The sequence below is a fragment of the Canis lupus genome, unplaced genomic scaffold (assembly GCF_011100685.1).
Source record: "Canis lupus familiaris isolate Mischka breed German Shepherd unplaced genomic scaffold, alternate assembly UU_Cfam_GSD_1.0 chrUn_S392H552, whole genome shotgun sequence".
Lineage (NCBI taxonomy): Eukaryota > Metazoa > Chordata > Mammalia > Carnivora > Canidae > Canis > Canis lupus.
Window position 1 is genome coordinate 21,734 of NW_023331320.1, and position 14,058 is coordinate 35,791.

The 14,058-nt window shown below is 42.2% G+C and overlaps 1 pseudogene; it reads right to left on the minus strand.

The window, feature by feature from the left end:
• Nucleotides 1–13,167: 13,167 nt before the first annotated feature.
• Nucleotides 13,168–13,464, minus strand: LOC119879194 (annotated as a pseudogene).
• Between the last annotated feature and the right edge of the window lie 594 nt (nucleotides 13,465–14,058).

Below are 14,058 nucleotides of genomic sequence, written 5' to 3' on the forward strand. Positions count from 1 at the left end.
CTGGTGCTCCCTTTGGGACAGGCAGAAGCAAGGAGGGCACAGAACAGCAGGGACACTCCTGCCCCAAGCTGAGCAGATCAGCGGCCCCATCCCCGGAGCATCCAGGTCCCTGTAGACTGAGAGCTCCATAGTTATTGCAGGAGCAGAATGCAGGGCTCCAGAGCTGGCTGCTGCCACTGTTGTTCCTCCTGGGCCCCCACAGGATAAACAACCCCACTGAGCCTCACAGTGGCCTCACTGGATAAACAGCTTAAACATCTTTCACTAAGCCCTGCACCAGGCAGGGGGCTGAGCAGCTCCCCCAAGTGCTAACACCTTAAAATCAGCACAGCAGGCCCCTCCCCCAGAAGACCAGCTAGACAGAGAGGGGAAAAACAAATTATTGACCAAGCAGCACCAACAAGTTCCAGGGGAAAGTCGAAGGAATTACAGTATACAGAATAAGAGGATACTCCCTCCCCTTTTTTTTGTTTTTTTTTTTATTTCTGTTTGCTCACCCCCCTGTTTTTTTCTTTTATTCTTTTTTTCATTTTTCTTTTTCTCCTTTTCTTTCCTTCTTTCTCTTCTTCCTTTTTCTCCTTTTCACAATACAACTTGTTTTTAGCCACTCTGCACTGAGAAAAATGACTAGAAGGAAAAACTCACCATAAGAAAGTACCAGGGGCAGCCCCAGTGGTGCAGTGGTTTAGTGCCGCCTGCAGCCCAGGGCATGATCCTGGAGACCCTGGATCGAGTCCCACATCAGGCCCCTGGATCGAGTCCCATGTCGGGCTCTCTGCATGGAGCCTGCTTCTACCTCTGCCTGTGTCTCTGCCTCTCATTTTCTCTCTGTGTCTCTATGAATAAATAAATAAATACAATCTTTATAAAATAAAAAGAAAGACAGAACCAGAAACAGTCCTCTCTCCCATAGAGTTACAAAATTTGGATTACAATTCAATGTCAGAAAGCCAATTCAGAAGAACGATTATAAAGCTACTGGTTGCTCTAGAAAAAAACATAAAGGACTCAGGAGACATCATGACTGATCTAGAATTTAGGTCTAATCAGGCAGAAATAAAAAATCAATTGAATGAGATGCAATCCAAACTACAAGTCCTAAAGATGAGGGTTAACGAGGTGGAAGAACAAGTGATTGACATAGAAGACAAGTTGATGGCAAAGAGGGAAACTGAGGAAAAAAGAGACAATTAAAAGACCATGAGGATAGATTAAGTAAAATAAAAGACAGCCTGAGGAAGAAAAACCTACGTTTAATTGGGATTCCCTAGGGCGCCGAAAGGGACAGAGGTCAAGAATATATATTTGAACAAATCATAGGTGAAAACTTTCCTAATTTGGGAAGGGAAACAGGCATTCAGATCCAGGAAATACAGAGATCCCCCCCCCCAATATCAATAAAACCGTTCAACACATCTACATTTAACAGTTAAGCTTGCATATTCCAAAGATAAAGAAAGATCCTTAAAGCAGCAAGAGACAAGAAATCCCTGACTTTTATGGGGAGGAGAATTATGGTAACAGCAGACTTCTGCACAGAGACCTGGAAGGCCAGAAGGGGCTGGCAGAATATATTCAGGGTCCTAAATGAGAAGAACATGCAACCAAGAATACTTTATCCAACAAGGATCTCATTCAAAATGGAAGGAGAGATAATGAGCTTCCAAGACAGGCAGGAACTGAAAGAATATGTGACCTCCAAACCAGCTCTGCAAGAAATTTTAAGGGGGACTCTTAAAATTCCCCTTTAAGAAGAAGTCCAGTGGAACAATCCACAAAAACAAGGACTGAATAGATATCATGATGACACTAAACTCATATCTTTCAATAGTAACTCTGAAAGTGAATGGACTTAATGACCCCCTCAAAAGGAGCAGGGTGTCAGACTGGATAAAAAAGCAGGACCCGTCTATTTGCTGTCTACAAGAGACTCATTTTAGACAGAAGGACACCTAGAGCCTGAAAATAAAAGGTTGGAGAACCATTTACCATTCAAATGGTCCTCAAAAGAAACCAGGTGCAGCCATGCTTATATCAGATAAATAAAATTTATTCCGAAGACTGTAGTGAGAGATGAAGAGGGACACTATATTATACCTAAAGGATCTATCCAACAAGAGGACTTAATAGTCATCAATATATGTGCTCCGAATATGGGAGCTGCAAAATATATCAATCAATTAATAACCAAGTTAAGACATACTTAGATAATAATACACTTATACTTGGTGACTTCAATCTAGTGCTTTCTACACTCGATAGGTCTTCTAAACACAACATCTCCAAAGAAACGAGAGCTTTAAATGATACACTGGACCAGATGGATTTCACAGATATCTACAGAACTTTACATCCAAACTCAACTGAATACACATTCTTCTCAAGTGCACATGGAACTTTCTCCTGAATAGACTGCATACTGGGTCACAAATCAGGTTTGAACCTATAGCAAAAGATTGGGATTGTCCCCTGCATATTCTCAGACCATAATGCCTTGAAATTAGAACTAAATCACAACAAGAAGTTTGGAAGGACTTCAAACACGTGGAGGTTAAGGACCATCCTGCTAAAAGATGAAAAGGTCAACCAGGAAATTATGGAAGAATTAAAAAAAATTCATGGAAACTAATGAGAATGAAGATACAACCATTCAAAATCTTTGGGATACAGCAAAAGTCTTCCTTAGGGAGAAATATATCGCAAAAGAAGCATCCATTCAAAAACTGGAAAGAACTCAAATACAAAAGCTAACCTTACACCTAAAGGAGCTAGAGAAAAAACAGCAAATAGATCCTACACCCAGGAGAAGAAGGGAGTTAAAAAAGATTCGAGTGGAACTCAATGAAATTGAGACCAGAAGAACTGTGGAACAGATCAACAAATCAGAAGTTGGTTCTTTGAAAGAATTAATAAGATAGATAAACCATTAGCCAGCCTTATTAAAAAGAAGAGAGAGGAGATTCAAATTAATAAAATCATGAATGAGAAAGGAGAGATGACTACCAACACCAAGGAAATACAAACGAATTTAAAAACATATTATGAACAGCTATACACCAATAAATTAGGCAATCTAGAAGAAATGGAAGCATTTCTGGAGAGCCACAAACTACCAAAACTGGAACAGGAAGAAATAGAAAACCTGAACAGGCCAATAACAAAGGAGGAAATTGAAGCAGTCATCAAAAACCTCCCAAGACACAAAAGTCCAGGGCCAGATGGCTTCCCAAGGGAATTCAATCAAACATTTCAAGAAGAACGCATACCTATTCTACTAAAGCTGTTTGGAAAGATATAAAGAGATGGAGTACTTCCAACTTCGTTCTATGAGGCCAGCATCACCTTAATTCCAAAACCAGACAAAGACCCCACCAAAAAGGAGAATTATAGACCAATATCTCTGATGAACATGGATGCAAAAATTCTCAAGAAGATACTAGCCAATAGGATCCAACAATGCATTAAGAAAACTATTCACCATGACCAAGTAGGATTTATCCCCGGGATGCAAGACTGGTTCAACACTCGTAAAACAATCAATGTGATTCATCATATCAGCAAGAGAAAAACCAAGAACCATATGATCCTCTCATTAGATGCAGAGAGAGCATTTGACAAAATACAGCATCCATTCCTTATCAAAACTCTTCAGAGCATAGGGATAGAGGGAACATTCCTCAACATCTTAAAAGTCATCTTTGAAAAGCCCACAGCAAATATCATTCTCAAGGGGGAAGCAAAAAAAAAAAAAAAAAAAAAGGGGGAAGCACTTTCCCCTAAGATCAGGAACAAGACAGGGATGTCCACTCTCACCACTGCTATTCAACATAGTACTGGAAGTCCTAGCCTCAGCAATCAGACAACAAAAAGACATTAAAGGCATTCAAATTGGCCAAGAAGAAGTCAAACTCTCCCTCTTCGCCGATGACATGATACTCTACATAGAAAACCCAAAAACCTCCACCCCAAGATTGCTAGAAGTCATACAGCAATTTGGTAGCGTGGCAGGATACAAAATCAATGCCCAGAAGTCAGTGGCATTTCTCTACACTAACAATGAGACTGAAGAAAGAGAAATTAGGGATTCAATCCCATTTACAATTGCACCCAAAAGCATAAGATACCTAGGAATAAACCTAACCAAAGAGGTAAAGGATCTATACCCTAAAAACTATAGAACACTTCTGAAAGAAATTGAGGAAGACACAAAGAGATGGAAAAATATTCCATGCACATGGATTGGCAGAATTAATATTGTGAAAATGCCAATGTTACCCAGGGCAATTTACACGTTTAATGCAATCCCTATCAAAATACCATGGACTTTCTTCAGAGAGTTATAACAAATTATTTTAAGATTTGTGTGGAATCAGAAAAGACCCCGAATAGCCAGGGGAATTTTAAAAAAGAAAACCATATCTGGGGGCATCACAATGCCAGATTTCAGGTTGTACTCCCAAGTTGTGGTCATCAAGACCATGTGGTACTGGCAAATACAGACACATAGATCAACGGAACAGAATAGAGAATCCAGAATTGGACCCTCAACTTTATGTTCAACTAATATTTGACAAAGGAGGAAAGACTGTCCCCTGGAAAAGACAGTCCCTTCAATGAATGATGCTGAGAAAATTGGACATCCATATGCAGAAGAATGAAACTAGAGCACTCTCTTGCACCATACACAAAGAGAAACTCAAAATGGATGAAAGATCTAAATGTGAGACAAGAGTCCATCCAAATCCTAGAGGAGAACACAGGCAACACCCTTTTTGTAGCCACAGTAACTTCTTGCAAGATACATCCACAAAGGCAAGAGAAACAAAAGCAAAAATGAACTATTGGGACTGCCTCAAAATAAAGGCTTTTGCACAGCATAAGATACAGTCAACACAGCTAAAAGACAACCTTCAGAATGGGAGAAGATATTTGCAAATGACATATCAGATAAAGGGTTAGTTTCCAAGATCTATAAGGAACTTATCATAATCAACAGCAAGGAAACAAACAATCTAAACGTTAAATGGGCAAAAGACATGAACAGAAATCTCACAGAGGAAGACATAGACATGCCAAGAAGCATGAGAAAATGCTCTGCATCACTTGGGGTCAGGGAAATCCAAATCAAGTTGACATTGAGATACCACCTCACACCAGTGAGAATGGGGAAAATTAACACAGTAGGAAACAACAAATGTTGGAGAGGATGTGGAGAAAGGGGAACCCTCATGCACTGTTGGTGGAAATGTGAACTGGTGCAGCCACTCTGGAAAACTGTGTGGAGGTTCCCAAAGAGTAAAAAATAGACATGCCCTACGACCCAGCAATTGCACTGCTGAGTATTTACCCCAAAGATACAGATGCAGTGAAACGCCGGGACACCTGCACCTGATGTTTATAGCAACAGTGTCCACAATAGCCAAACTGTGGAAGGAGCCTTGGTCCAATGAAAGATGAATGGATAAAGAAGATGTGGTTCATGTATACAATGGAATATTACTTAGCCATACGAAACAAAAAAATACCCACCATTTCCTTCAACTTGGATGGAACTGGAGGTATTATGCAGCATGAAATAAGACAATTGGAGAAGGACAAACATTATATGGGCTCATTCATTTGGGGAATATAAAAAATAGTGAAAGTAGTGAAAGGGAATAAAGGGGAATAGAGAAAAATGAGTGGAAATTATCAGAAAGGGAGACATAACATGAGATTTCCTAATTGGGAAACGAACTAGGGGTGGTTGAAGGGGAGGTGGGTGGGTGTGGGGGGTGACGGGCACTGAGGGGAGCACTGGATGGGATGAGCACTGGAGGTTATTCTATATGTTGGCAAATTGAACACCAATATAAATAATTATATAAAAAAGAAAGTTATCTAGGTAATTTGGTGTGGACAGGTGACTGGGGACACTACTCTTTGGCCATCTTGTCCCCTCCTTCTCTGTTTTCCATTTAAACATGGTTTCTAGGCAGTGATATCAGCTGGGTCACTGAGAAAGCTATCTGACATCGGCCACCTGAGCTGCATGGTGATTGGCCACCTGACCAGGCCACCCGAGGAGCCTGCCTGATTGGACGGGCATGTCGGTGACATCACAGAAGGGCACTCTGATGCACCTTGGCTGTTATAAAAGCATGGCAACCACGCACTCCCCTATGACAACAGAGATGGCACTTCAGCACAGATCTCGCTACTCTCCCTAAGGTTCTTGCCCTGTTTGCTGCCCCTGCCCATGGCAAGCCCCCTGTTTACCCCTCATGCCCCAGGCCTCTCTCCAACTCTTTGGGCTCCACCTGGATGTTTGCACCTCCCTTCATACCCCTCTGTGGTCCAGAGAGTCCACGAACCCACAGCAGGCGACCTCCTGGTCCCATATCCCACTGTGAGGTTGGCCTGGCTGCTCACAGACATATTCCCATGTAGCCTCTGGGAGTGGGACACTGCGAATCGGTACCCTGGATACTCAGACAGAGGGGAAAAACCTCTCCGACACCTCTGGGGTCAACTCAGGGCTCAACACAGGAAAGCTGCGAGTCCATTGTCCTGCGGGAGCCCAGAGTACTCGCTGCTTCTCTGGAGTTCTCCAACGCAGCTCAGCACAGGAGACATGAGTGCCCTACACCTCTGGTCCCACCCCCATGTGTACAATGGACTGCAGTGTCTTCCTCCAGTCCACCCCCATGTGTACAATGTTCTGCAGTGCCTCCAGGCACCCGGCAGAGAGGGGATTTCATGAAACAAGTAAGTCCTGGGAGAAGGAGCCCACCACATCACTGGACATGTTGGGGGCATTGGAACCGGGCCCTCAGACCAGGAGCTGCCGGCCCAGCTCAGTAGGGACAAAATGATCCTACATCTGAAACTATTGGTGTATGATATGCTGGCAGATTGAATTCAAATTTTTAAAAAGTAAAATAAAAATATATAAAATAAAATATTTGCGTAAATAGAAAGGGAATAAGTTAATCAAAGACTGAGAGACAAGGCCTGTCTGCAAGATGGCAGAAGAGTAGAATACCAAAATTACCCTGTCCCCACAAATTCTGGGCATTGATTTTGTATCCTGCCACACTGCTGTATGAGTTCTACCAATCTGGGGTGGAGTCTTGTGGGTTTTCCATGTAGAGTATCATGTCATTGGTGAAGAGGGAGAGTGTGACTTCTTCTTTGCCAATCTGAATGCCTTTTATTCTTTTGTTGTCTGATTGCTGAGGCTAGGACTTCTAGTACTCTGTTGAATAGCTGTGGTGAGAGTGGACATCCCTGTCTTGTTCCTGATCTTAGGGGAAAGGCTCCCAGTGCTTCCCCATGGAGAATGATATTGCTGTGGGCTTTTCAAAGATGACTTTTAAGATGTTGAGGAATGTTCCCTCTATCCCTACACTCTGAAGAGTTTGGATCAGGAATGGATGCTGTTTTGTCAAATGCTTTCCTCTGCATCTTTTGAGAGGATCATATGGTTCTTGGTTTTTTCTCTTGCTGATATGATGAATCACATTGATTGTTTTACGAGTGTTGAACCAGCCTTGTGTCCCGGGGAAAAATCCTACTTCGTCATGGTGAATAGTCCTTCTTAATGTATTTTAGTATCCTATTGGCTAATATCTTGTGGAGAATTTTTGCATCCTCGTTCATTAGGGATATTGGCCTGTCATTCTTTTTGGTGGGGTCTTTGTCTGGTTTTGGAATTAAGGTGATGCTGGTCTCATAGAACGAAGTTGGAAGTACTCCATCTCTTTATATCTTTCCAAACAGCTTTAGTAGAATAGGTATGCGTTCTTCTTGAAACGTTTGATAGAATTCCCTGGGAAGCCATCTGGCCCTGGACTTTGTGTCTTGGGGGTTTTTTTATGACGCCTTCTTCAATTTCTTTTCTGGTTATTGGCCTCTTCAGGTTGTTTTATTTCTTCCTGTTCCAGTTTGATAGTTTGTGGCTTTCCAGAATGCGTCCATTTCTAATAGATTGTCTAATTTATTGGTGTATAATTGTTCATAATATGTTTTTAAATTGTTTGTATTTCCTTGATGTTGATAGTGATCTCCCCTTTCTCATTCATTATTTCAATTTGCCAAAATATAGAATAGCACCCAGTGCCTATTCCATCAGTGTCCACCTCAGTGCCCGTCACCCAGTCACCCCCCACCCCCTGCACATGTCCCCTTCCACACCCCTAGTTCGTTCCTGGAGTTAGGAGTCTTTCTTATTCTCCCTTTCTGATATTTACCACTTATTTTTTCTCATTTCCCCTTTATTCCCGTTCCACTATTTTTTATATTCCCCAAATGAATGAGACCATATAATGTTTGTCCTTCTCTGATTGACTTATTTCACTCAGCAAAATACCCTCTGGTTCCATCCACATTGAAGCACATGGTGGGTATTTGTTGTTTCTAATGGCTGAGTACTATCCATTGCATACATAACCACATCTTCCTGTTGCAGTTTTGGTAGTTTGTGGTTTTCTCCAGACTTTTTTTTTTTTTTTTTTTTTTGCTCATAAGTTTTTAACACCATTTGTGGTGTTGGTGGTGATCTCTCCTTTCTCATTCATGATTTTAGTGAGTCCTCTCTCTCTTCTTTTTAATAAGGTTAGCTAATGGTTTATCTATATCATTAATTCTTTCAAAGAACCAACTCCTGACTTGTTGATCCATTCCACAGTTATTCTGGACTCTACTTTATTGAGTTCTGCTCGAATCTATATTATACTCTTCTTCTGTTGGGTATAGGATCTATTTGCTGTTTTTCTCCAGCTCCTTTAGGTGCAAGGTTCGCTTTTGTATTTCAGTTCTTTCCAGTTTTTGGATGGATACTTGTATTGTGATGTATTTCTCCCTCAGGACTGCTTGTTGTGTATCCCAAAGATTTTGACGGTTGTATATTCATTCTCATTATTTTCCATGAAACTTTATAATTCCTCTCTAATTTCTTGCTTGACCTTTTCAATCTTTAGCAGGATGTTTCTAACCTTCATGTGATTGAAAATCCTTCTAAACTACTTCTTGTGATTTAGTTCTAATTTCAAAGCATTATGGTCTGAAAATATGCAGGGGACGATCCCAATCTTTGGGGGGTGTCGGTTTAAGACCTGATTAGTGTCCCAGTATGTTGTCTAATCTGGAGAAAGTTCCATGTGCACTTGAGAAGAATGTGTATACAATTGTGTGTTGCATAGAAAGTTCTGTCAGTATCTGCGAAATCCATCTGGTCCAGTGTATCATTTAAAGCTCTTGTTTCTTTGGAGATGTTGTGCTTAGAAATCCTGTCGATTGTAGAAAGTGCTACTTTCAAGTCACCACGTATATGTGGTATTATTATCTAAGCATGTCTTAACTTTGGTATTAATTGCTATACTTGGCAGCTCCCGCATTCGGGGCATGCATATTGATGATTGTTAGGTCATCTTGTTGGATAGATCCTTTAAGTATGATATAGTGTCCCTCTTCATCTCTTATTACAGGGTTTGGGATAAACTTTAGTTTATCTGATCTAAGAATGGCTACGCCTGTTTCTTTTGAGGACCATTGGAATGGTACGCAGTTCTCCAACCTTTTATTTTCAGGCTGTAGGTGTCCTTATGTGTAAAATGAGTCTCTTGTATACAGCACATAGGTGGGTTTTCCTCTTTTATCCAGTCTGTAACTGCAGCTGCACCTTTTGCTGAGGTCGTTAGGCCCATTCACGTGCAGAGCTACAACTTAAAGATATGTATTTAGTGTCATCAATGATACCTGTTCAGTCCCTGTTGTGGATTGTTCCCCTGGACTTCCTCTATTACATACTCCTCCTTAGTGTTTCTTGCAGAGCTGGCTTCATGATCACATATTCTTTCGGTTTCTGCCTATCTTGGAAGCTCTTTATCTCTCCTTCTGTTCTGAATGAGAGCCTTGCTGGATACAGTATTCTTGGCTGCATGTTCTTCTCATTTAGTACCCTGAATATATCCTGCCAGCCGTTCATAGCCTGCCAGGTCTCTGTGGAGAGGTCTGCTGTTGTGCTAATACTTCTCCCCATAAAAGTTACAAGTTTCTTGTCTCTTGCTGCTTTAAAGATCTTCTCTTTATCTTTGGAATTTGCAAGTTTCACTATTAAACGTCGAGGTGTTGAGTCGTTTTTATTGATTTTAAGGGGGTTTCTCTATTTCTGGATCTGAATGCCTGTTTCCCTCCCCAAATTAGGGATGCTTTCAGCTCTGATTTGTTGAAATACGTATTCTGGACCTCTGTCCCTTTTGGCACCCTCGGGAACCCCAGGTAAACATAGATTTTTTTCCTTCTGAGGCTGTCATTTATTTCCCTTAAGATATCCTCATGATCTTTTAGTCGTTTGTGTCTTTTTTCCTCAGTTTCCCTCCTTGCCTTGTCTTCTATGTTACTCACTCGTTCTTTTACCTCATTAACCCTCATCGTTAGGACCTCTAGTATGGATTGCAACTCATTTAAGTGATTTTTAATTTCGGCCTGATTAGATCTAAATTCTGCAGTCACGAAGTCTCTTGAATCCTTTTTGCTTTTTTCTAGAGCCACCAGTAGCTTTATACTTGTGCTTCTGAATTGGCTTTCTGACATTGAATTGTAACCCAAATTTTGTAACTCTGTGGGAGAGGGACTGTTTCTGATTCTTTCCTTTGATGTAAGGTTTTTCTTCTAGTCATTTTGCTCAGTGCAGAGTGGCCAAAAATGTTATACTTGATAGAAGCGTGAACTCTTCTCTCACTGTAGCATTCCAGCTGCTCTCTCCTTAAATCTCAGGCTGAATTCCTAGGTATTCAGGATGATTTGAAATTTATTGGGTAATTGGGAATGGACAGGTAATTTGGGGACCCTACTCTTCCACCATCTTGCCTCCACCTCCTCTGTTTTCCGTTTAAGCATGGATTCCAGGCAACGATATCAAGAGGGTCACTAAGAAAGCGTCTGACATTGGCCACCTGAACTGCATGGTGATTGGCCACCTGAACCAGGCCACAATGTGAGCCTGAGTGAAGTCACAATCGCACTTTTCTCAGATGACATGATACTTTATGTGGAAATCCCAAGAGTTTGCAACTTTGCTAGGACTCATACTGTAATTCAGCAATGTGGCAGGATGAAAAATCAATGCAGAGAAATCAGTTATAACTGATTGTCTACAAAGACTGACTGAAAAAAGGGAAATTTAGGGTTGATCCTACTTAAAATTGCACCATAAAACATAAAATACCTAGGAATAAACATAATGAAAGAGGTAAAGGATCTGTAACTAAAAACTACAGAACCTATGAAAGAAATTGTGGAAGAGCAAAGACATATATTAACACTGCATGTTCAAAGATTTGAAGAATCAATATTGTGAAAATGTCCATGATACCCAAGCAATGTACCCTTTCAAAGTAGTCCCTATCAAAATACCCTTGACATTTTTTCAACAGAACATAAATAAATAACTCTAGGATTTTGCATGGAACTGGAAAAGACCCCAATTAGCCATAGGAATGTTGAAAAAGAAATCAAAAGCAGGTTATATCACAATGTCTGGATTTCAGGTTGTATTTTGTCTAAGGTTTTTCTGTATGTCATAGACAAAGCTGTCATCATCAAAATGTTATCATACTGCCACAACAACAGACACATTGATCAAGGAATGGAATAGAGAACTCAGAAATGGACCCTCAACTCTATGGTCAACTAATCTTCGACAAAGCAGAAAAAGAATATCCGCTGGAAAAAGTACAGTCTCTTCAACAAATTGGACAGCCACATGCAGAATAACTCAACTGACCATTCTCTTACACACACACAAACATAAACTCAAAATGGATGAAAGACCTAAAGGTGAAATAGCAATCCATCACAATCCTAGAGAAAAACACAGGCAACAACTTCTTTGATCTTGGCCATAGCGACTTATGCAAGACATGTCTATAAAAGCAAGGGAAACAAGAGAAAAACTGAACTACTGGGACTTCATCAAGTTCAAAAGCAAAGGAAAAAGTCCATAAAACTAAGAAGCAACCTACAAAATGGGAGAAGGCATTTGCAAATGACATATGAGACAAAAGGCTAGTATCTAAGATCTATAAAGAACTATGGAAGTCTACACTCAAAACAAGTATCCAGCGAAGGAATGGGTGGAAGACATGAACAGACATTTCTCCAAAAAATCCTACACGTGGAGAACAGACACATGATAAAAAATGCTCCACATCACTCATTATCAGGAAAATACAAAACTAAACAAAACCCACAATGAGATACCATCTCACATCTGTCAGAATGGCTAAAATGAACAAGGCCGCTGGCCCCTGCCAGAGTACTGGAATCAAAGAGAGGCTCGAGCTTCCTGGCGGCGAAGCGTCCTGGCTCAATGGACTGGATGGGCACAATGACAAGGGCCTGGTCTTCGCCATCAGCATGCCCGACCACAGTATTCATCTGGTGTTGTGGAAGGAGCACGGCTGACGCCACGCTGGCCGCCGGTGACTGTGGGTGCTGGGGCTCCAGGGTTTCAGTGCGACCTCTGGCAGCCGACTGCATGAACCAAAGCTCTCACCTAACGGTATCGTAGCGCAGTGCACAATCATTTATCTGTGTTTGCCAGGGGGCCAGGCTCGGGCGGGGGAGGGCTTGTTTTCTTGACACACACAGCAGCATGCTAACGAGTACACCATTGACTTCATTTGTACTTAGTTACGTTGGTCAGTATAAGAGGATGCATTGAGGGTTCATCTTTCTTGAATATTGGTTTTCAGTAAAGAAAGTTAAATGGTAAAAAAAACTGGCGATGACAGTGTAAGTATGGCCAGCTGTCGGTGGTCTCATGGTCATTAAAGAGTTAAAGATTCTGAGTATTTAAGTGCTAATAATTACAATTTTTATCCAATTTTTTATTAAGTAAATTCTAGCAAGTAATATACATATTACTGCAGATAAAACCATCATTGGGAATTATTAAATTGATTGCATATTTTGAGCTACTCTTTATGAAGAGAAGTAAAATACTTGGTATGTGTAAGGCAGCAGAGAGTTGGCTTAGGGACTCTCAGCTATTTCTAGAAAAATTGGTTAGTAAAAATAGCATTCAGCTTATTTTCCTTAGCAAGACTATTCTGAGGATGGAATCTGTGACTCAGCAGCAGCGCAGACTGTCCCTTCAAACACCTGGTTGCCCATTTTCCACTGTTATGCTGATGCCTTTTTACTCATCTCATGTTTGATAGGCGTCCTCCCTGAATGAGCTGGGCTACTTCATTTGTGGCATGGCATGCAAACAGAAGCCAGGTTCAAGGCTGGACCTTGTAGGCAAATCTCATGAATGTCAAGGAGTAACAACAGAGGGCAAATGTCATCCGCCCACTGATAATCTCTGGAGACTTTTTCATGTCATTGATGGCAGCAATGGGAAGACCCCAGTTGGCTACAGGGCCCCAGAAATGCGTACTCATGAGGCAGTCCCAAAGTCCTTGCTCCGGACATAGTCTGCCACCAACAAGAAATGTTGGCGAGGATGTGGAGAAAGGGGAACCCTCTTGCATTGTTGGTGAGAGTGCAAACTGGTGCAGCCACTCTGGAAAAGTGTCCCCAGGACAGGAGAGCCCAGCCTGGAGAAGCAGGAGTTTCACCATTCTTCCCGGACAGGAAGGCGCTCTCAGGGAGTTAGAGCAGGATCCCAGGAGGGCAGGGATGACCTCAGACTCCCAGGGACACTAACAGACCACCTGCGCCCCAGGGAGAGCACACCACACCCCACGGCTGAGCTCCCTAAAGGGCTGCAGCGTGCCTGGCTGGACCCGTGAACAACTCAGAGGCAGCTCAGGTGAGGCACCTGGGGCAGGGGGCTGCTCGTCCAAGGGAGCAGCTCGGAGGCAGCTTGAGCAGCGGGGGGTCTCCACAGCCCCCAGGAGCAGCTCAGATGCGGCTACAGCAGAGGCTCCACGCAGAAGGGGCTGCGCAGCTGGGAGCGCGAATCCAACAGCGCAGGCCGGAGCACAGGGTGCCTGCGGACACAGTCCAGGATCCGGCGCTCCCCCGGGGACAGGCAGAGGCCAGGAGGGCAGGACAGCAAGGACACTC